Source organism: Anser brachyrhynchus (genome assembly GCF_964034855.1).
Source record: "Anser brachyrhynchus genome assembly, chromosome: 1".
NCBI classification, from domain to species: Eukaryota; Metazoa; Chordata; class Aves; order Anseriformes; family Anatidae; genus Anser; species Anser brachyrhynchus.
The window spans coordinates 18,085,179-18,105,874 of NC_137694.1; the positions used below are offsets into that span (position 1 = coordinate 18,085,179).

The window sequence follows — 20,696 nt, forward strand, 5'->3', positions numbered from 1 at the left end:
TGGAGGCCTCAGGGCTTCTCTGATGCATACCAATTGCATCTACACTGTGTTTGGGTACATGCTTGTCCACTAGTTATCTCACAAGCCGTTCTCCTACACTAAAACTTATTTCCTCTACAACCACTGAAACATACAATGTAGCTTCATCAGGAAAAAAAGAGAGTTGGATGGTGTCTTGTGCCAAGGATGTCTCGTAGACTTTTGAACTGAGAACTGTTTGTCTTGCAGGGTATAATCTTGAGATATTGGGAAGGGAATCTGAATTTGTTTGTTCTACTGTATGCCCAGATGTCTTTGTTTTGTCATTTCAGGATTAATAACAGAATGGATTTAATATTACTCACAGGATAGAATTATGTCTTTTTAAAGAAAATGTATATACAGTATTCTGTTTAATTATCAGCACTACAATTTGCACACTTATATACAGGCTGATTCTCTCCTCAGAGCCCATTCCTGCAGAGGATTTGGGGGGTTTTGTGTTCCAAGTAATTTCCATGAGGGCATAGGCTATGTTTACGGCCTTTAAGTAGTTTTGGTCATTACTGTTCATTGCACAATAGAAATGATCTAGTTTTAAGACAATGTGCAAGAGGTAGAGAAGGATGTATATTTAGAAAAATATTATACTAAAATAATACATTTGCACTAAACTAGGCTTAATATGAGAGTTGATGAAGCTATTTTTGCATGCTGTAGGAAAGAAAAAGAGTTATTGGTTCACATTTTTCTTGAGTGGATTTAATTTGTGCTAGCTCCATACCAAGGGTATCTTCATGCTTTTTGAACTGCCTTAGCTGCTCCAGTGCACTGGAAATAGGTGATTTGACTACTCTCTTTTCTACTGATACTGTTTATCTACTTTCCATATACTAATGTGGGAGATAGTACGACAGACCCATGCTTATGTTGGTCTCTTCAACTTTCTAGTCATAATGTGGGTAATGCATGTAGATCTCATGTCCCGCAAGAAAATATGAGGCCATTGCAGATCACTCTTAGTTTTTATTTGTCAGTCCTCTGATTCAGTTCTTTGCTATTGGTTATGTAATGCTATCAAAATCTTAAAGCAAATAAAAAGCTGGGAGTCTGATCCTGAAATAATTGCCATCTTCAGCCAGTGAAGAATCACAGAATCACAGAATCACAGAATTGTCTGGGTTGGAAGAGGCCTCCAAGATCACCTAGTCCAAGCTCTGACCTAACACTAACAAGTCCTCCACTAAACCACTAAACCATATCACTAAGATTCAGTACCTAAAATGGAAGGAGGCTCTGAATGATGAATTCAGCTCAGCGTATTACAGAAACAAAGAATATGGTACCACTAAAATTAATATGTACAAATATTCTTATAGAGTTTAAGTAAACAATGATACTAATGGCCCATCTTACCCCAGAATATAAATACGCCATGTTATGAGGTTGCTAGTAAAAACTGTAGCTATCAGCAATATAAATATTAAAATGTCCCTGCAAAAAATGTTCAAACTTCTGTTATACAACAATTAATAATGTTTGAAAAGTGTATGTGTGGAAATTCAGCATGTATAAAAGATTGTTAAGAAATATGATGGATTTTACAGAATAATAATTTAGGTAAATTTTACAAAAGCAACAAAATTTTACAAAACCAAAAGCAACCCAAACACAACCACATTAAATATAAATATAGCTATTAAATTTTTTTCTTTTTTCTGTGTATTTGGGGAAAATAAGAAAAATAGTCACAAATATGCCAACAGGAGTTGAAAATGAAAAGAAAAAATAAAAAGAGAAAGAAATAATAGGACATCATACTACTATCAATGGCAACTCTATGTAGGTAGCAAATGGTAAAGGGAGAAGAGCAGTAGGTACAAATTAGATTTTTGGAAATATGTGACAAAAATCCTTGCCAGAGATTAACGTTTAAAGCAAACAGTCATAGGAGACAGGAGAAGTTGGCCACCTGATTCAAAACAAAACTAAACAATTGTCAGCAGGGCTGATAAAAAAAGGTATGAATAAAGAGAAGCAACAAAGTGTGTATGTTCTTATAAACAAGGACAACAGAAACTGCTGACACTTTGGGCTTTCTGTTATCAACCGCAGCATTTCCTATACGTTCTTTCTGTGAAGTAGTGTATTTGATTAAAATACATAAAAAAATAAATAAAATGAAGAAACTCTTTCCTAAGCTTCTATTACGTCTACATTTAAAACTGCTTTATAGCTGGCAACCCCTTTCTCTTGTTGCACAGTGGGAAAGCATCATTCTGGACTGCCTCATGTAGAAGGTATTTTCCTTCTTTAATATATACTGAGCCAGGACCAAATCCCCTTGGACATCTCTTCCAAGTTCATTTTCTCCATTTAATTTAAATTCTTAAGACTCTATAAGGATTTGCAAACAGATCACATCATATAGCATATAGTATAACAACTGCATGTGCATGCTGAGAACTTTAAGGATCTTGTCATTTTATCAGCTTTGTACAGAAAAATTGGACATAATTTGGACATTACATTTGACACTATTGGACAGATAATTATTATTGATATTTTTACTAGTAATAGTATTTATTATCTAATACTTATTAAATTGAAAATAATAAAGTTTTTTTTTGGAGTTGCCTCCTAGAAGCTGTTGTATCCCACCATGATCAAGAGAGGATATAAACCAGTATAAACCAGTATTTTTAGTAAATCTAAATACAGCAATTATCAGAGGAGTCCCATTTACATTGCAACATAATGGATCAGTTTCAAAAGTAACAATCCCAAATTTACTCTGCACCAAATTATATTACAAATTTTCTATCTGGATTTTCACATTACTTGGAAATACTTATGGTTATACAAATAAGCATTGATTTTTCACATAATTATTTTTTACTAGCTGACTCTTCGAGCTATGTTCTCTATGCTGTTTTAGCACTGTTCACTGAGTCTATAACTTCCAGCTTCCAGTACGATATCCTCTGGGATTGAGTCCTCAGCTCCTTGTCACCGAAGGCCCAGGTGTTCTTCCTCCCTATCCCTTTCTTTTTCTTTCTTTCTTTCCTTTGCTCCTTTCCTCCCTCCTTTCTTTTCTTTTTTCTTTCCTTTTTTTTTTTTTCCTTCCTTCCTGTTTGCCTGTCTGTACTTTTAAGTCTCCTCCATCCCTGTATATTAGAATCAATTCCTACCTATATATATTATCAGTGAAGAGTCCAGGCAGTGTATTTCTGATAATGATCTAGAAAATAACTTTCAGGGACTGGCTGTTCCCAGACAGAGTACAGTATCTGGGCACCTCTTCACTGCAGTCTGGTGGATTCTGCTGCAAATCTCTCTATGTTTGGGAAATACCAAATCTATTGTGGGGGATGATAAAGCAAAAGGAGGGTGTTTGCCTAGAGCAGATGCACAGAACATAAACACTATAAACAGATTTGTTAAATAACTGAAATTTCAGATTCTGATTCAGAAAGTAGCATGAAATTTGCAGTAAAATCAGTAGTTATTAAATGGTCTTATTAAGAATCATTCAGAGAGTGTAGCGATAGGACAAGGCGGAATGGCTTTAAACTAAAAGAGGGTAGGTTTAGATCAGATATAAGGAGGAAATTATTTACAGTGAAAGTGATGAGGCACTGGAGCAGTTTGCCAAGAGAAAGTGTCGAAGTCCCATACCTGGAAGTGTTCAAGGCCAGGTTGCTTGGGGCTTTGAGCAACCTGGTCTAGTGGGAGGTGTCCCTACCCATAGCAGGAGGGTTGGACATGATCTTTAAAGTCCCTTCCATCCCAAACAACTCTATGATTCTATGATTCAGAAAGAATGAGCTAAAACCAAATCAGAATGACCAGATTGGTTCCTAAAGTTAACAGGCAATACTTTTAACAAGAAATACAAAAGCAAGTGCATATTATGTAAACACCATAAAGAGAGAAGCCATTAAAACAGTGAAGTAAGAAATACAAGAAATATTGATATGTTCTAAAGACAAGTAGATAAACACCAAACAAGAAGGCAGGTCTGGGGGACATTAGGCAACTGAGAAAAGACAATAGAGGCTATTATTTATATGATATGATATGATATGATAATGATATCATAACAATATATTAATATGTTTATTTTAATTATATTATATTTAGTTATTATAGTTATCATTATATCTGAAAGGTTGTTATATCTCCCAGTTCCCTTGCAATGCAGTGGGTACTTCTTATTCTTTAAAGGGTAGCAGTTCTGTATTACTTCTGCTGATTCTGTATACTTTGCCTTGTTTTGGATCACTGCCCATCAGTATCATCTCTTTATTTTCTTGTAAGCCTCCATTTACATGGGTCTTTATCAATTTATTATCCTTTATCATATATTTAAGAAGTGAGTCTTTTTTGTTTATATTTGCACAATACATAGTACCTGGTCCAAGGCACTGTAGTAATGTCAATAATCACAATACAAAATTAAATTTAGATGACATTCCTTCAACTAACTGAATTATATTTATATAAAAGGAAGCATATTTTACGTAATGCCTGATGAGAGATGTAGCTTATTCTGGGAGATTACATTAGCAAACAAGAAGGGTTTGTTTATGTTCTCTTCATATGCTGTTGCATGTAAAAAGGTGTATGAATTATTTTTAACAAGAGTATGAAATAGTTATTCCCAAGTAATGAGAGTTTGAAAGATGATTCTGTTTTAAATGCCTGTATAAGTGAATCACATTCAGAAGAGTTCAGAATAAGCACCAGCTCTTAGACAAACTAATTTATTCAGGAAGTGGGCTGGAAAACTATCCCTTTTGTTCTTTTACAGATTAGAACAAATTATATTAATTTAATTGAAACATAAATTCATGTTTATTAATTTATTCAGTCAGCGATAAGGAAAGTTGAGTAGCTTCTTTAGTTCACAGGCTGAAAGCAGTGTGAATTAAGCTAGGTAACAAGGTAAATTGTTAATACATGACCTATGCTTGCTTTTGGGTATGACTAGGGCCAAGTATCAGCTAGATTCTGCTTGCTCCACAGTGATTTTCTCTTAGAGAGATAGAGGAATAAAGACAGAATACATATTTCAAAATATGTATTTCCAAATATGTATTCACAAATATTAATGTGACGCCCATCTATAAGAAGGGTCATAAGGAGGAGCTGGGGAAATACTGGCCTGTCAGCCTGACCTCGGTACCAGGAAAGGTGATGGAACAGGTCATCTTGAATGCAATCACACAGCATGTGTGGGACAGCCAGCAGATCAGGCCCAGTTAGCATGGGTTCATGAAAGGCAAGTCCTGCCTGACCAATCTCATTTGCTTCTATGACCAGGTGACCCACCTAGTGGATGAGGGAAAGCCTGTTGGTGTAGTCTACCTAGACTTCAGCAAGGCCTTTGACATGTTCTCCCACAGTATTCTCCTGGAAAAGCTGGCAGCCCATGGCTTGGACAGGTACACACTTTGCTGGGTTAAAAACTGGCTGAACGGCCAGGCCCAGAGTGATGGTGAACAGAGTGAAATCCATCTGGCATCTGGTCACCAGTGGTGTTCCCCAGGGGCTGGTGTTGGGGCCATCCTCTTTAATATCTTTACTGATGATTTGGATGAGGGAATTGAGTGCACCCTCAGTAAGCTTGCAGAAAACACCAAGTTGTGGGGGAGTGTCAATCTGCTGGAGTGTCAGTCTGTAAGGCCCTGCAGAGGGACCTGGACAGGTTGGATCGATGGGCAGAGGCCAATGGGATAAGGTTCAACATGGCTAAGTGCTGGGTCCTGCACTTTGAGCACAACAATCCCAGGCAATGCTACATGCTTGGGGCAGAGTGGCTGGAAAGCTGTGCAGAGGAAAATGATCTGGGGGTGTTGGTCGGTGCTCGCCTGAACATGAGCTGGCAGTGTGCCCAGGTGGCCAAGAAGGCCAACGGCATCCTGGCTTGTATCAGGCATAGTGTAGCCAGCAGGACCAGGGAGGTGATTGTTCCCCTGTACTCTGCTCTGGTGAGGCTGCACCTCAAGTACTGTGTTCAGTTTTGGGCGTCTCACTACAAGAAAGACATTAAGACCCTGGAACATGTCCAGAGAAGGGCTACAAAGCTGGTGAAGAGTCTGGAACACAAGTCCTATGAGGAGCAGCTAAGGGAGTTGGGGTTGTTTAGTTTGGAGAAGAGGAGGCTCAGGGGAGACCTTATTGCTCTCCACAACTACCTGAAAAGGAAGTTGTTGTTTGAGCTGGGGTAACTAGCAATAGGACAAGAGGGAATGGCCTCAAGTTGCACCAGGGGAGGTTTAGGTTAGAAATTAGAAGACATTTCTTCTCAGAAAGAGCAGTCAGACATCGGAACAGGTTTCCCAGGGAGGTGGTGAAATCCCTGGGGGTGTTTAAGGAAAGGTTGGATGTGGTGCTTAGGGACATGGTTTAGCGGGTGATCTCGGTAGTAGGGAGATGGTTGGACCAGATGATCTTGGAGGTCTTTTCAAACCTTAATGATTCTATGATTCTATATTTATCACAATCTTTACACTATCTGAATCCTTCTTGAAATATTTAACCTTTGATGTGATCTCTAAAGGAAAAATTTTGGCATGTTTTACCACATACTTTACAAGTTTTTTCATAAATATTTATACTAATAAAGGCAGCAGAGACCTTTAAAATTACCAAAAGAGGTCAAGGCAATGGCCAAACCTTGGCATATAAATTCCGCAAAGAGTAAACAGAAATATGCATTTTTAAAAATACTATAATGCCAAGAGACAAACAAAGAAACAAAATAACAATGAAAACAAACAAACAAGCAAACAAGCAAACCGGAAAAAGACAAGGATTAGTAAGAAGGGTAGATAATATCTAATACATCATCTCCGATATCTAACACAGAAAACTGAAATGTAAGTTAAATTAAAAAGAAATGTTATTACTAATCAGGTTCCCTTAAATGATTTGATTAGAGTCTTGTTAAATTGCATTGCAGCACTTAATAAAGAACTTGGAAACAAATCTAAAGTAAAACAGTCTATGCCTAATGGAAGATTTTCACTAATGGAGTTAGTGGGTAGAGCATTTTAATTCCACTTTCTCTATATGTGTGCTCAGGTGGTTTACTTTTCTAGACAAAATTTTATGATATAGTATATGAAAACTATAGATCCTGATTGAAATAAAGTTTATATGTATGCTCACTCAAATGTAAAGACTCCAGAAAACAGGAATATTATAGGCCCTACTTCCTCTTCTCAGGTTCTGAGATAGAAGAAGAAGTAACTAATCTTTTGAGATTTTCTTTCTTTAAATGTCTATTTCCTAAGGGAAAGGGCTACTGCCTTTTTGTAGCTATCTATAAAGATACAATACTCTCATGGCTTCAGTTCTCTGTGTATTAGAAAATAACCTCATAGTCAACAATTCAAAGGTTATCCCTACCATGCCTACAAGTGTTCTCCCTGCTTCTAAGTGCCGGTATATGATATCTACTGGAAAGAATTATATATGCATTCTAAAATAGTTTTTCCCATTTCCAGAAAAGAGGGAAAAATGCAAACATCCAAGTTATTGCCTATTCACAGTTCTGAAAATGCTACTAGATCCCATATTGTTACATGTTTAACAAAAAAGCATATAAGAATCCTTAGTATTTTATCATCTTTCTTCATTATTTTACATAGCATTTTATAAAATGTTCCTTTGTAAACATAAGCCTTGTAAAGCGTTTGAAGGTCCTGATCTATTATAGAATGTTCCTTCCTTTCAATACAGTTTCATTTTCCACTCTTTTTTTTTTTTTTTCCCACTATAGCCTCATTTGCTTGACCTTATCTCTCTAAGAATAATGGTACTATCTTAATTCAATTGCAATCGTTTGAAGAGAAAAATTGCTCATCATTAATTTTATCATCACAGGCCCTATTGTAATTAAACTCCAAAGATATGTAACTCCTTATTAAGACTGCCCAGCTCCCAATTCAAATTTATCTGTTCTCATGGGCTTTGCCATTTTGTGGTAGAAAGTTGTCCCTTATTTTACTTGAGTGTTTTAAATGTGTTGATTTTTGATGTAATGTTTATGAAGCTGTGACATTAAGTCATTAATTTAAAAAGTTGTAAATAAGTAAACAAACAAACTACGTGATGTATTATATTTGTGAACACTAATTCCGTTAATAATTTGAGATGCTTTTTATTACTGAGATTTTAAAGATATACACTAATATTGGTCAGACCAATTACATATAGACCACCTTTAGATATATTATTGCTAGTAAGAAGTAGGTGTTTTTGTGTAGCAGTGAACTTCTCAAAGGAAATGTAAGAAAAAGATCATTCAGTGGCAACATATCTCATTGTTTTAAGCAATCTGCAACATAAGCCATGAGCAACAGATCTCCCTGTTAAAATCAAACAAACAAACAGGGTGTTTATTTGATTCTTGAACACCAAAAGATAAGTAGGAAGTAAAAATATTCTCACTTTTGAAGTTATCAGAATCTATAGTGCTTTACTTTGAAGTTACCCTATTTTTAAAAAAAAAAAAAAATCAATTACAGAGTGTGTGTATATATATATATATATTTGCTAGTGCAGGTAGGAAACGTTGAAAAATATCATATCTGATTAATTTTTCTTTGTTTTCCCTTGCTAGTTTCTTTCACCTTTGTGGAAATAATGTGAAAAGAAAGGTCATCAGCCTAGAAGGGCAAGAACCATGTAACCATTCTTTTTGATTAAGACTCAATGATCTTTTATGTTTTACATATAGGTCATTCATTGTCAGAGCCCTGAGGGCAATAATGACCCTACCCTGCCTACCCTGGGGCCTCCACCCAACCCTGTTCGATACCCCAGGACCCCATTTCAGCCCACAGTCACCAGTCCCTGCCCCAGAAATGCCATAGGAACATCAGTCTCCAGCTCCACCACAGCAGGGTCCCAGTCCATGTTGAACCTGGCCTGATAACATAGGCTGATATTACTGCATTGATGCCTGATATGCTGGGCTAGGGGTTGCCCTCCTGGCCTGTCCTGAACCCTGGCTGGGGTCTGCGGAACAGTTTCTGGCTGGTGAGGTCCTTAGGAACCCCCTGTGGATCATGGTGCTCAGCTCCAGTGAGTTTCCAGCCCTCATGGCACCCTGTGATGATGCGTGCATCCAATCATTAGTCACATGAGGGTTTTGTGTTCCTCCTTTCTCCACAGAGGTAAGTCCTCAAACAACTCATCCATGATAGTGTTCTCAACCCCAATTATTTTCATCTGATTAAATAACAGAACAAAATCATTGAAAGAGAAGAAACTGTATGTATTGGTTTGACACCTAGCAACAGAGCCCAGTAAAGCTACATGGTTGTCTAATCTCCAGAAGTTCTGAGTAGTACATAAGAGCTAACATCACTTCCATTTCAAGGTTCTTTGAAAGGCAGGTCAGATCCAACATTCCATTTTTACAAACTAGAGTCTGGGTGTGCTATCTAGACCCGACTGTACTTAACTCAAGCTTTGTGTCATGTTGGCCTGTAAATTGCATCCACTCAGACTCTTATATGTATTGGCAGAGTAGGCAGAAGCATGGTGTTTTTGTAAAAAGGCAAACCTTTTAAATGACACTTAAATCAACATTGACTTTGTAGAGAAACTGGGTAACAGCCTTGTGAAATTCACCCTAGAACAGGAAGATGCCAGTCATAACTTGATTTGACTCCAAGCAAGTCAGCTTTTTTTTGTTCTTTTTTTTTTTTTTTTTTCCTCCAGACTTCTATCTGGAGCTTTTCAAAGTTCATATGTGCCCTTATCAATTAGATTTTTTTTTTTTTTTTATATAACAAATGTTGTACTCCCCTTCCAACCTCTTTACATCCTGCTAATACTGAAGGTCAGGATTTAAAGTATAGTACAGTTCAACAATTGCTTTCCATTGGCAAATGATTCATGTGCCCTATCATCATTCTCTAAACATACTATAGGCCTATAAATAGGAACAGCATTAGAGGAAGTAAAACTTTTACAATATTTCACACCACTGTGATCTCAGCTGATAAAACTTCCTAATTTGAGAAACATAAAAACGACATGTTAGTAAAAATGACATTATATAAAAACATGGCTTGTTTAAGGCTGAGATCACATAGTCTTATCCTCTGTAAATATGAGATGGAGGTAAAGAATGAGGAGGAAAAACAACCTCTTTTAAATTGCTTATGTATAAGCAGTTGAATATAGACTTGCTGTTTAGTATATTGTGATTGCAAATTGAAAGATTTTTAGATAGATCAGACTCTTGAAAAATTTTCCAGTGGGACCAATGTGGTCAAAATGTTCATGGGACTATTTTTTATATCATCTCAGGAAAACAGGACAACAGGAGAAGCTTTTTAATTTTCTTTCCATAATTACTGGTTCTGAATAGGACCAGCAGCTAATGTTGGTATTTCACTAGGAACTACAAGTTTTGTGGACTTTATATGTCCCTGGAAGAGACAATGGATGAAATAAGGCTTTGATGTCATGGTGTTGTACCTAGAAGTCTAACTCCCTCCTGCGTTCCAATTCAGGCATCTAAGTCTTTTGTGAATATGCATACTAAGCACTGCATAGGCAAGTACATTTCAGGATTAGTCAACGAGTATTCTCTACTTGCTCTTTCCTTCAGCCATGTTGGGTACTTTCAGATTCCAAACTTGAGTTTTGCAGACATCAACTATATAAACCGTATTTGGTCAACTTGTGCACTTCCAGATTTTCTTTGAAGCAGAATGCTTACAGGCAATCATTTCTTATAAATTCTGTGGACACATGAATATTAACCTCAGTTTGCACTCCCAAGAAATCATTGAAATTCATTCAATGGTTTGAATTAATTCTGAAATCCAAATGCTTGTTGGTCAACTATTCATATGGACCAAGCCTGACTTCTGTGAACTGCACCAAGAAAAGAGTAGGTCTCTGAGAATTTAGAGATGAAACAGACTGGTATTCTCAAACAGATCTGCAGAATAGGGTTATCATGTCCCCACTATAGCACTTTCCCGATGCAATTATTTCTGCTCTTCCTAAATGTTGATTTGCTAACTCACAATTTGATTCTATGCTAAATGACTACCGGAATGGATGTGTGTTGAGAGATCTGATAGCAATCAAAGCCTTTGCTAAAGGAAAAATTAAAACTCCTTAGCAGAGGAACAGCTGCAGACAGATCAAAGCTGTTACCTACACTGATCTATGCAGACAGGCTTGGGTATATTAATGCGGGCTCCTCTGGCTGAAAATTCAGGAGCTAATGTATTGACTATGGCTTGTCTGAGCTGAGGAAAGACATAGGTGTAGAAGTCCGTCTTATCTAACTTCAATTGTCTTTAATGTCAGATCTAGTCACAGGTGGACTACCTTAACAATCAATAGAACTAATGTTTAGTTCCCAGTTGAACTTGCTAGTGTTAAAGAAGGTATGATAAAACCTGTACCCTAGTTACACTGATTATAGGAACTAGTTGAATACCAATTTAATTAATTTTAAGCATTCTGAACTAATGCCTAGCAATATCTGGTGCTCTCTGTTGACTATATAACCAACTCCTAATGTAGCTGTTCCAATTTATGCCAAAGTAAAAGTAGCCACACAATGACAAGAAAAAAGAAAAAAAAAAAAAAAGAGTAACAATGCAATAGTTTTTGCACATGAATCTCAGTGGACTAGCAGACTTCAGAATCTCAAGAAAGGAAACTTCCTTCTGTTAGAGGGGTACTTACAAAGGTAACTTTATCTAGATTTGCTAGTCTTTAGAATCAATAGAGTAAATTATGTTCTTCTGAAGACTATTTGAGAGAAGGATATAAACAAACATGTTCTTAGCCACTTGATCAATATGTTACTCGTGCTTAGGTCTGTGCGTGTAAACCAATATTCAGTAAATAAAGACAAATACTGCCTTCCATTGAACTGCTCAGTCTATATGCTGTCAGAGTATATATGCATCCTGTTGATTTTCTTTGCTGTTGAGCTACAGTTACTCAACTACTAACATTAATATACTGTGATAATATAGGTTGTTATATTAATAGGGTTTACATTGTAACCTGATCTTTTTTTCTCAAAAGAACTCTTGCTGTTGATGGAAGCAGCATTTCACCCAGGGTTCCCTTTTCAGGGAAACAAAAGATCATGAAATTTAAATAAATTCTATTCACCAGCCTAAGAGCTACATTCTTGTATTTTTCCTTCTCTTTATCATATCTTTCAATATTCCCAGGTTAATCCAGTCCATTCAGTTACTTAACATTTTTCTTTCTGTTGTCTTTCTTTCTTGGTTATTACATTGTAATACAGCTATTAACCAGGAGATCCAGGTTCTTAAGCCTATTTGTAGTAACTACAGCACCAGGTTTAAGTGAATAAATTAAAATTTAAAAAAATTACATGTAAAACTAAGGTGTAAGTGGCTGCTCCTTTGTGTCTGTTTATTCTTACATGCCAGGAGTCATGGTCATTCAGGCTCCTTTTCTGCAATGAAGAGTCTGGATACCCGTAAAGGGTGTTGTGCATGGCAAGAGAGAAGCCCAAAGCCAGTAGTATAACATCACTTTGCATATTCCCCTATGGAATGCTGTTTGGCAGCTGGTGTATTAGATGTTCTTGTGATTGGGCTCTAGCAGAAAGCCAGACAATAGTTACACCTGCATGTCCATTAGCAAGTGCAGATACATGTGAATAACATGCAGAACATACTTTTTGGCCCTGTGGGCTAAAAAGAGTTGGCATTTAGAATGGAACAGTTCAGAACAAGAATATCAGCGCAGGTTTTCATAGTGTTTCAGATCATATTGTACAAAACAACAAGTGTGTTACAATACAGCCTATACTATAAGATCCTATTTACAAATTAAATGTTATATGCCCTTCTGGGTCATTTCATTCTCTCATTTTCCAAGACAGCCACTGTGTGTGCTGTATTTGTCAGTATTGCCACAGCCTGTGGTATGCCAACACCCTGCAGCTCACTACTGAATTCATTGTATAATAGCAGTGGGCCATTTCCTGCCACCCCTGGCTTCACAGAAAAACTTAAAGTCAAACACTCACTTGCTACTATTTGAGTCAGAAGTGAAGTGAGCATCATATTAGAACAGCAAAAACAATTGAAAAATGAAATCCCTGCAGAGGAAGATTTATTTGACTCTACAGAAGATCAAAAAAAACTTTTTGAAAGCAAACATCATTTTCTTTCAGTAGGTGTTCCAGTCCTGCTTACTGAATAAACACCTGTTTTGACTGAAGCCAACCATGTATTTCCATTTATTTTAATGCCTTCTTGATTTGAATACTGAATTCCCAATTTTCTGAGCTCTGTGTCCACAGATGTGCCCACAGGTGTGTGGTCTTTGTTTCTGACATAATAGCACAGTGCAGCCCACTCATCCCAGTCCTGCCAAATTCCTTAGACATGTTCCTAGTCTCTGTCCACCATACAGCACTGACCCATATGAAACTCTAGCTTCTTAGTTACAAATACCTGATTCCATGTGGCAATAAATCTAAGGAATATAGGCTTAACAAGAGTGTTTCTTACCAATTAACTCTTTACACTTACACATTACAAGGCAGTTACAACAGAACAATGAAATCCCATGCAAATGTCCCACTCTGATCTCACCCTGTGAGTCTTGGATTGCATCTCAGTCTTTAAGACAGGGCACCCCCTCTGAATTTGATTTGACGGACGTGTTTCTAGAAAAATGTTTTCCTTTTTTTTAGGCAAACATCCCTTCCAGATTTGTTTGCTCATGTGCTACAAGAAATGTAGAGAATCCATCAGCTTTGACATGAATAGATTCAAAGCCAAGAAAGAGCTGACTATAAAACACACTGAAGATTTGTTCAGTACTAAGAATTGTCACAGTTTCTCAGGCAGAGTAGGTATGGATATCCAAAGGCCATCCTTCATGACTAGGTCTACCTACAATGCGGATTGTGAACCTAAATGTAAAGTAATAAGTGCAGATAAATACTCCATAGAACATGCAGATTTTCCTGTGCACAAGTGTGCACTAAGCTGAAGTCAGCACCAAGATGAAATAATCCAGTTTTTCAGTTACTGTGTAGTCAATTTTACAACTAAACTCTCCTGCTGCCATTTATAGAGTCGGAAGGAAAGGAAGAAATACAACATGGTGCTCTGAAATTATGTTATTTCACAGAAGCACAGGAACAACCAACTTCCATTCAAACGGATGCTGCTATCTATCGTGAAAGTTGTAATTCTAATGTGTTCAACAAACAAAGTTGAATTTGTAAGTTCATAAAAATTCACTTGAGTCTAAGCAGTATCTAACACACTGCTTCCAGTGTCTTAGAAGAAAATGCTTTTCACTAGCTTCATTCTTCTCTCCTCTTTCTCTCCTTCCTTCTTGCCTCCCTCCTTCAAATGAAGTCATGAATGAAGTGAGTAGACTGAGAGGCAGGGTCTAGTTAAGCTAGAATCCTAGAATCAAACAATCAGTGTACCACCTTTTGCCTGCTTATTGGAGAACAGTAAAAAATAATAATTCTCCTAAGTCTATATGGAAATATGGATGATAAAAAAATGTCTGTAATTAATTGATTTTGGAATGAAATGCCATCAAGAACTGATATAGCCAAAGAAGTATGTTCAGTAGCACTACTTGATATATTATCAAATCAATCACTTCAGCTTATTTTAATTATAAAAATATGCATAATTTGGCTTTCACATATTTTCTTAAAGGTAATTTCATTCTAAGCAGCTATTTTTTAGCAAATCACTCCCAAAAGCCATGGTATTTCATAAAATTTACGCTCAAGTAATGTATCTTGTGATACTTTTATATGTACAACTGCCCACTTGGCAGTCATCTCACACAATTTTGAGTGCCACAGATGAATTTCGAAGAAACAATATCGTGTACCTTTTCTTGTCAGTCTGCTGTTGTAACAAGTTATCAGCAATTTTAATACTCTTCACTACTGAGAACCTGCTTGCATCCTTTAAATCCTAAACTATGTGGTTAATCCCTTGATTGATCTAAATTCTTTTATCTTATTGTCACATGGAATGGGAGAAACTAAAATCTATCTAGGAGGAACTAGTGAGTATTGTAAGCAGAGAATTTGTATTGATATGCAATATGCACTTAAAATTGTCTATTCAATTGATAATCTCAACTCACTTCTAGTATGACTAAAGTTTTTTTCCTTGTAAAATCTTACAGACAGAAATGCTCAATCTTTTTACATGTTCCCGTAGAGATAATTCGTCTTAAATGAAGGAGAATAACATGTTGTGAATCAACACAGAGCTGTGACCCAAAGCTTAGTAGAGCTTCACAGGCACAGTATGAGTCTTCCTATCTAAATACATCCAAACAACTTTGTCACTCTGACAAGTAGACTGACCTGAAAACAAGAATTTAATTTCAGTAAACACAGTCATCTTTTTTTTTTTTTTTTTAATTTTTATTTTTATTTATCTCCATGTAGGGAAAGAACTGAGATATTTAGAACATTTTCAAGAGATATTAAGGAGGGAGGCTGATAAAGAATTACCCTCCAATCCAAGTGCTGAGGACAGTCACTTTGAAAGTGATAGACCCAGGCTCAGCTACCTGCTGAAGCAAAAAGTGAGAGATTTAAGCTTATGTCTCTTTAATTTGCACTGACCACAAAGACAGGTGTACCTCCATCTGCCAGGATTTGATTAGAAATTCTACTTTGGAACTGAAAAAAAAAAAAAATCATTACTAAACTTTTATTGAAAAGAGTTGCATTTTTGTGAAAAGATTTGGTTTTACCAACTCAACATTTTCTGATAAAAAATGTTTTGTCAAAATTATTCTTACCACATCTTTCTGAAAGAGACAAGAAGACAACTTATTATGACATTATTTAAAAGATATCTATTCTTTTGCTTCCCATTTGGCATCAGAATCATCATAGAAAAATTGGTGTGATTCTGCAACGTTGGAAAGGTATCAGAGTTTCCGAGAATGACATTTTAGTTTATGGGAAATCTCATAAAGGATGTTATCTAAGTTTAAAAGTAGCTTAGAAGAAAGCTAAGGTGGCTGGACTGCAATTAAACTAAAGGAAATGTATGCTGTGACAGGCTCAGCTCTTGCCATATTTAAGCCTGTAATGGCTTTGCAATTAGGTGGAAAGTCTAATGATTCAGAAGCTCTCTCTTAAAATTATATTGAAACTAAAACTGACAAGACAGAAAGGGAAGAATACTGTATAGAAAAGCTTCATCCAGCACCACAGTTAATCATAAGGCAGGAGAAATCATGTATGAAGACATCACTGAAAAGTTCTATCTAAAAAAGTTCCTTTAACTCTAATTTTTATCACTTCTGAAGTTTGAAGAACATCCACATCAATCAAAACTTGTACAGTTCTGCTGCATCTAAACTTTTCAGAAGAGCCATTAAAAGTACGCAAGATTTTTACTCAATCTGTTCTCAAATTCAATACTTCTTATGACCTCCTTAAAATATTGTTTTAAAAAAATAGATCTAACATAAATCACAAAGATTTTTGCATATGATAGGGCATTTTGGTTATATCAGGTCATGTGTTTTTTGTTTGGTTGGTTGCTTGGTTGGTTTGGTATGGTTTGTGTTTTTTATGGGGGTGGGGGAGGGTTGCAGAAGGAACAATTCTGTATAATTTTAACCAACACAGATAACTCAAAGTTCATGTCATACTAGGTGCCAACATTGAACATGCTCAAAAGAGAGTCTATGGACATACAGGCATTTACAACAGACTTGAAGTGTCATGTTAGTTTCATGTTTGCAATGTTCATGTAATAAATAAAGACATTATTAATGTCCTTTCTGTCTGACAAAGATGGCTTATGCAGCTGATGAGATTTAAAAACCCATTGTGGAATAAGCATCAGAAAAGCCCCTAATGATGAGGGCTGGCAGCTTGTCAATGAATTCTACTGATTGCCTTAATTCATGATGACACAGAAAATGTGTTTGGGTTTCATTTTTACTGTCCTGCTAACCTCAGCACTGGAATAAAAATTAAGTAAAATATTTGTTAGTGTTCTTGTAAACAAATACATTGCTTCCCCATTAGAAGACAAGGCCATTATTTTTAAAATTTTGCGCATCATTTTTCCAGTCCAGTAGCTCCAATTGTATTAACAAATGGTGTGGGTCACCCTATTCCAAATTGAAAGCAATTCTATTCAACTGGAGATAATATCGAAGGCTTTGGGCATGATGGAAATAGTGAAGCTCTACAGGGGAACATCAAAAGGATATCTTAAAAGAAACCTGCAAAATCAATATTCGCAGCCTGAGGCATGAGTTGACCAGCCTCTTGCTAGTGTGCCCAACAGGAGACAGAACCAAACTGCCCTAGGCATAGAGACCTTTCTGGGGTAGTGATGAACCAGTTCTAATGAGCTGAACACTTTGAGGAATTGTTACTTATTAAAGCTTTGTAAATCAAATGTGTCTATGCCAAATTAGCATGTACAGCTGAGCCATTCTGTCTTCCCGCTTACACTATATATTCAACAGGTTTCGATATTACATAGTATCCATTTCTATAAAGAAGAAAGATAATGCTGTTTATTTACCAAATCATGGAATCACAGGTTTAGATTGGAATGGACCTCCTGAGAGCATCCTGTCCAACTCGCCTGCTCAAGCAGGGTAAGCTAAAGCAGCTTGCTCAGGATCATGTCCAATTGGGTTTTGAATATCTCCACAGATGTAGAACTCCACAGCTTCTCTGGGCAAAATTAATGAAAGACAGTCTCTTGCAGTTTCTTACATCCACCCATTCAGTTGCCACAACATCCACGGGATCCACAGGCAGTTGATTCTACCATCTCATTCTGCTGCTACACCAGGTCCCCACCCCTCATCCACACCAAGACCTGCTCTAAAAATCCCAGACTCAACTTATTGAGGCAGAGGTGTGGGGTGGTTCCTGCTGCTCCCCATCAGGCCTGGGGCCAGTGGTGCGGGGCCATGGGAGTGTGGCAAAGCATGGTGTGTCTGTGTCCCCACTCCCTACAGAGGTTCCTGTGCTAGGCATGAAGAGCTGCTATAGTTTATATGCAGGTGTGGTTTATATGCAGAAGTGCCATGCATAAACACTACATAATACTGCTCAATTTGGATTGTAATGGAGAATTGCAGTAAAGAAGAAATTGAGTTCTCATTTCATAGAACTTGCAGATTTTGAAGGTTAAAAAATGAAGGTGTACGGGAGAAGGCAAAAAATTTTGGCACAAGGGAAAAGTATTTTTTGTAAGAAAAATGGCATTTCCAGAAAGATCAATTTCCTAATTAGGTGCCTCTTAATAAAAGAAAACAAACTTGGTCTGGATAGAATGAAAAAGAATGTGAATCTGAAGAAAGGGAGAGTTCAGACGAGTGAACAACAGTGTATTAATTGTTGTATTTCTTTGATCTTGTCAGAAAACGTATTGTGAATATTAATATAACATTTTTGTTTGGTGAAACCTGTCCTAAATGCATCCATTCAGAAAAAAAAAAAACCTATGAATTGGGTGGAAACTGATTCAAAGTCAGAAAGTCAATGTCATGGGTTATCTCATTTTATGCAATGTGATACAAAATTTGTCATGAATGTTGCACACTCACACTAGGTATTATCCAATCCACAGACAAAGCATGGGAGCTAAGACCAAGTAAATCAAAGTTTTGTGATATCAATCTTCTTCAATGGCCTGTCTTTTTTATAATTAAGCACATCATACAGTCATTGTTAAAATTACAGAAACCATCCTGGGATCAGGCTAGAAAAGATTGGTCTCCTCTCAAGGTGAGTACCCACATAAATAGTTAGCTACAGAACCAGTTTCACTTTTATACTTTCTCCTTCTGCCCTGTGAGTCTTGATTTATTATATGTATGGTGACACTGTTTCAACATGGGGATTTTAAGTGCCCCATTATAGAACCATTGATTGATGCAGATTTGCCTGAAGCAGAGAAGAGAACTGAACTGAGCTCCTATACATCCTGAACAAATACTGTAATGACTAGGATGCCTTGAGGACATGGCGTGGCATCTGCCCTACCACCATCACTTTGTTCTCCCCTAGACATAACACTTAGAATTATAGGCAACTACCTACTAGCTGGGATGAAGACCCAAATGAATAGAAAAATAGTCCTAATGATGGGACAGGAGTAATCCTTGTCCTCAGCATTTTCTAGTGGCTATCAACTAGATATTTCTTAAACTTCATCCATGTGCTGACTTGATGTTTAGATCCTGTGCTGAAGTGCCTAGCTTTCATCATGCCATCTAAAAGGATAAATTTTGCTCAAAGTCTTAGATGATAGTTAATTACTTTAAAAAGAGGCATGACAGCATCTAATGTGCATCACTTTATTTTATTTTATTTTATTTTTTTTGGCATTATTCAATTACTTTTTAAAGAATAATTGCAGCTAGTAAAGACCTCTAGAGATTATGTAGTCCAACCTGCCTGCTCAAAGTGCACTAGAAAGAGCACTCAAAGGGCTCAGAGAGTATCAACTACAGCACCCTGCTAAGGACGTTGTCCAGACATGTTTTGACTGTCTCCAAGGGTGGAGACTCCAAAATGACCTGGTACAACCTGTTCCAGCATATGCTAATCCTCACAGGAAAATATCTTTTCTTACATTTAAGTGGAACTTCCTGTATTTGTGCCTTTTGTCACTTGCCCTTTCACTGTATATTACGGAGAAGAGTCTGTCCCCCCCAACATGACCCATTGGTAAGAACCCCCTTGTTCTTTCTCTTTTTGATGATAAACAATCCCAACTCTCTCAGCTTGTCTTTGTACAGCAGATGCTCTGATTCCTTTGTTCCACTGTGTCCAATATGTCTATGTCTGTCATACAGAAGAGATGGACATATCTCTCTTGCTTTCTCTCGTACTACCTCTTGTGGCAGCCCAGCTGTCTCACTAGTGCTGAGGTGAAGAATCACCTCCCTCAACCTCCTAGTGATGCTCTGCCTAATGCAATCCTAGGAGGCTACTGGCTTGCTTTCTTGCAAGAGCACATTGCTGGTTTGTGGTTACCTTCATGTCCACCAGGACTTCCAGGTCCTTTTCTGCAAAGCTGCTTTCCAGATGGTTGGCCCCCAGTCCATGCTGATGCATGGCATTATTCCTCCCCAGGTGCAGGATCTTGCACTTCCTATTTTTGAGCTTCATGAGCTTAGTGTTCTGTAAAAGAAAAACATAGTATCCAAAGCCATCCTTCATCATGGACTTAATTTTACAGGATGCACACAGGAGCAACACGTTCAGAATCAAATCGGTTCTTAAATGTTTTATGGAAAAAAAGTCCCTTTTGTAATTCAGAATTCCCTGCATCCATGCCACCTCTTCTGCTCCTCACCTCCCTAACCCCCCCCAAAAAAAAAAAACAACAAACAAACAAAAAGCCACAAACACAAATCAACACAGCCTCAAATCCCACAGGAAAAATGATTTTACCATCAAGCTCTGTAGTAAATCACTAATCCACCTTCGGAGCCTTCCAAAAAAAAAAAATTAAAAAAAAATTGACAGTTTGTCTGCTTCTCAAAAAAAGTCCACCAGGATACAGTTTGTACACTTATTATTTACTGTACACTGATAGCTTCTAATTTCCACTCAGGAAGGTGCTGATTTGTTTGAGAGCTTTCCCGGTTACACAATGTTAGATGCTTTCTGAAATGCAGTGTAATGA

At 37.1% G+C, this 20,696-nt stretch overlaps 1 long non-coding RNA gene across 1 annotated transcript in view; it reads right to left on the bottom strand.

Annotated features, from left to right (window-relative positions):
* The window catches only part of LOC308197538, a 30,501-nt gene extending 10,086 nt beyond the window's left edge, over positions 1 to 20,415 (bottom strand). The window contains exon 1 of the long non-coding RNA XR_013953061.1: positions 20,042 to 20,415. This is a non-coding gene — a long non-coding RNA (uncharacterized lncRNA). The remainder of the gene's footprint in view (positions 1 to 20,041) is intronic.
* Between the last annotated feature and the right edge of the window lie 281 nt (positions 20,416 to 20,696).